Source organism: Aethalodelphis obliquidens, unplaced genomic scaffold (assembly GCF_003676395.1).
Source record: "Aethalodelphis obliquidens isolate GAN/ISIS:26980383/991018 unplaced genomic scaffold, ASM367639v1 scaffold47, whole genome shotgun sequence".
Taxonomy (NCBI): domain Eukaryota; kingdom Metazoa; phylum Chordata; class Mammalia; order Artiodactyla; family Delphinidae; genus Aethalodelphis; species Aethalodelphis obliquidens.
Window position 1 is genome coordinate 6,351,347 of NW_020837991.1, and position 4,249 is coordinate 6,355,595.

General features: G+C 39.2%; 1 non-coding gene across 1 annotated transcript; it reads left to right on the forward strand.

Moving 5' to 3' along the window:
• Nucleotides 1–2,688: 2,688 nt before the first annotated feature.
• LOC113607339 (U6 spliceosomal RNA) lies at nucleotides 2,689–2,792 on the forward strand. The gene has a single exon (XR_003427914.1). It is a non-coding gene; the product is annotated as a U6 spliceosomal RNA (small nuclear RNA).
• The last annotated feature ends 1,457 nt before the right edge of the window (nucleotides 2,793–4,249 follow it).

A 4,249-nucleotide genomic window follows, 5' to 3' on the forward strand; every position in this document is an offset into this window, starting at 1 on the left:
GGTAAATGTTTGTTTTATAATGCGCTGGTTTTGTATCCAACAGATGGCAACTTGACTGGGCCATTTTGAATAAAAACTTGCATTTTGAAAAGAACTAAGTCATCTTGAAAAGAGGGATACTTGACAGTTAACCTTAGCAGAAATTGCCTGATGAGGCAGGCTTTCAGGCCTGGGAGCTCACTGGGTACATTTGTAGCCATCACAGAAGAGGTCAAGAAGCTACACTTTTCAGGGAACTCCGGCACCCATGAAACAAAAAGAATTCTCATTCAGAATCCAGTCTGCATTGCAGATTCTATCTGTTCCAACCATATTGCCAGGAGCCAACCAGGAAACAAACCCAAAGGGAATTGAAGATCCTGATAGGAGGCAGTGAAGAGCTCAGAGGGGCTAACAATAGTGAAAGTCATTAACACCTCTAGGGGCACTGGACAGAGTCTGAGATGTTGAGCCCAAGATCCTGGGTCACCAGGAAGAGGCTAGAATCCTGGGGGGCCTGTTAAACAGGAGATGGGGCTACGAAGAATTGTCACCTGTGACAAAGAGAAGGGAAAGAAATACCATGGTTTTCCCCTTTCTCTTGGTTTTAATATTTTTCCAGTGTTTTCCATTGATCAAGACCTGCCAGAGGTCACCCTCTTACTGGATGTGCTGTCACCAAGTGTTGGCTACCCTGAACTTCAGAGCAGAGGGGAAGGTGGAGGAGTGTATGTGAGAGAAAGTGTCCAAAACAACCACAGCAGTCATAAAAGACCTTCCCTGTGGTACCCAGTACATGGGGGAGAGAGAAGAATCACAAGGTAGAAAACAGAGAAGAAACCAGCTATTTTCATCCATATACTTCTCACTCCCAAACCCCCTGTCCACACAAAATCTTTACTCAGGGAGTCTATTATGTGTACTATTAGGCAGTCTGGCAAGAATGGTCCAAGTCAATTTCACACCATGCCAAGGGCTCACAGTGTTGTGGAATCCCAGCCTCTGTGCACCTACACTGAATTGAATCTCAGAGACAGAGTTTTGGGTGAAGCAGAAAGGAAGAGCTCTATTCTTTTGTCAAGCAAAGGAGGATACAGCAGGGTAATGCCCTCAAAACTCTGTGTCCTAACCTTGAGCAAGTAGTGAGGAGTCTTATAGTAATGTTTTAAGGAGAAGGGCGTGATCAGCACGTGGTGAGGTAATCAGGAGTCAGCATCATCAGCCTTCTGGTTCCAACCAGTCTAGAGTCTATGTTTTTGAGATCAGTAATTTTCATCCGGTGGGGGACTGCTTCCTGTAAAAACAATTTAGCAATCTCTGTCAGGCCTTTATATGTATCCCTCAGGGAACTGGGAATTCAGTGACTCTGCATGTGGCTGATTTATAGTCGAAATTTTTACCAGTTTCTCGGCCAAAAAGCTATTTTTTGTTTCTACATTGTCACCTTTTCTAATCATTAGCTCCCGAGTCAGCCTTTTACTTCAAAGAACATGGTTTCAAAACTACACCAAACACAGGCTCTGAGACACAGACTGGTTCTAGTCACTATAGAGCCCACCAGCAATAATAATATTTTTCCTAACAAAAGAAAGTAGAGTTAGGATTTTTATGGATTCTGTTTCAAATCTGGCTCTGTTTTTGTCAATATTAATGGTTTTATTCAAGGTGTTTAAACTCTCAGAAGTGAAATGCCCTTGTCTGGCATGGGGATAGCCATGCCAATCATTTAGGCTTTCACAAGGTTCATGCTACTATCTGGGACGAGGAAGATGCCTGACAGCAATTGGTATCTTTCCACAATTTCATTAACTGGAATATTCTCAATCTCCTCTCCATCTGTGAGACACTCAACTATTGGATAAAACCCACCTCGTCTCTTTTTTGAGATTAAATCTCTGTCTGTGATGAGTCCTGCTTATCCATCCATCTCTTTTCACCATGTTCATTCCTTAGTGGCCACATGGTACTTATTCAATATATTAAACGTGAAGGATATGGAGGATGAACAGTGCCGGCGGTGACTTCACTTACACAGTAGGCTCCAATCTGCATAAGATGATTGGAACCAAGTCTAATGCATGGTAAACACTAGAGAGAGCTTGGATATTGTAATCCTACGTATGTACAGATAAGCTTTTAAATATCCCATTAAGTAATTAATATTCACTCAGGTGTGGTTTGTTACTGGGGAAGTTTTCTACTATTAATTTGTATTAATTCATTCGTTCATTCATTCTTTTTTCTTTTTTTTTTTTTTTTTTTTTTGTGGTACACGGGCCTCTCACTCTTGTGGCCTTTCCCATTGTGGAGCACAGGCTCCAGACACACAGGCCCAGCAAGCATGGCTCAAGGGCCTAGCTGCTCCGCGGCATGTGAGATCTTCCCGGACTGGGGCACGAACCCGTGTCCCCTGCATCGGCAGGCGAACTCTCAACCACTGCACCAACAGGGAAGCCCCATTCATTCATTTTTAAAGGGAACTTTCCACTACATTTATTAACACAGGAAAATTCATATGCACACAAATAATTGCCAAAATTCAGTCCCCCAAATACTTCAGAGAGACCTAATCTATTTTCCAGATGTTTTTTCTACAATAGATGATAGACATCTGTATTAAAATAAACACAAACAGAATTGAACTCCCTGGGAAAATAGAAATCTTATCTATAGATATGTATCTGTATGTATTAAAAAAGTACACTTGCAGTGCTGATTCAGCAACACATATACTAAAATTGGAACAATACAGAGAAGATTAGCATGGCCCCTGAGTAACGATGACGTGCAAATTCATGAAGCCCCATATTTTTAGGATCTAGAAGAAAAAGAGCAAACAAGCAATGTTGAACAACAAAATAAATGAAATTAAAAATTCTCTAGAAGGAATCAATAGCAGAATAAATGAAACAGAACAGATAAATGACCTGGAAGATAAAATAATGGAAATAACTACCGCAGAGCAGAATAAAGAAAAAAGAATGAAAAGAATTGAGGACAGCCTCAGAGATTTATGGGGTATTAAATGCACCAACATTCGAATAATAGGGGTCCCAGAAGAAGAGAAAATACTTGAAAATATTATAGTTGAAAACTTCCCTAATATGGGAAAGGAAAGAGTCAATCAAGTCTAGGAAGTGAAGAGAGTCCCATACAGGATAAATACAAGGAGAAACAAGCCAAGACACATATTAAACAAACTATCAAAAATTAAATACAAAGAAAAAATATTAAAAGCAGCAAGGGAAAAGCAAAAAATAACATAGAAGGGAATCCCCATAAGGTTAACAGCTGATCGTTCAGCAGAAAGAGACTCTGCAAGCCAGAAGGAAGTGGCAGGATATACTTAAAGTGATGAAAGGGAAGAACCTACAACCAAGATTGCTCTACCCAGCAAGGATCTCATTCAGATTCGATGGAGAAATTAAAACCTTTACAGAGAAGCAAAAGCTAAGAGAATTCAGCGCCACCAAACCAGCTTTAAAACAAATGCTGAAGGAACTTCACTAGGCAGGAAGCACAAGAGAAAGAAAAGACCTAAAATAACAAACGCAAAACAATTAAGAATATGGTAATAGGAACATACATATAGATAATTACCTTAAATGTAAATGGATTAAGTGCTCCAACCAAAAAACATAGACTGGCTTAATGAATACAAAAACAAGACCTGTATATATGCTGTCGACAAGTGACCCACATCAGACTTAGGGAAACATACAGACTGAAAGTGAGGGGATGGAAAAAGATATCCCATACAAATGGAAATCAAAAGAAAGCTGGACTAGCAATTCTCATCAGACAAAATAGACTTTAAAATAAAGACTATTACAAGAGACAAAGAAGGGCACTGCATAATGATCAAGGTATCAATCCAAGAAGATATAACAATTGTAAATATTTATGCATCCAACATAGAAGCACTTCAATACACAAGTCAAATGCTAACAGCCATAAAAGGGGAAATTGACAGTAACACAATCGTAGTATAGGGGATTTTAACACACCACTTTCACCAATGGACAGATCATCCAAAATGAAAATAAATAAGGAAACACAAGCTTTAAATGATACATTAAACAAGATGGACTTAATTGATATTTACAGGACATTCTATCCAAAAACAATAGAATACACTTTCTTTTCAAGTGCTTATGGAACATTCTCCAGGAAAGATCATATATTGGGTCACAAATGAAGTTTTGGTAAATTGAAGAAAAGTGAAATCGTATCAAGTATATTTTCTGACAGCAGCACTATGAGACTAGAT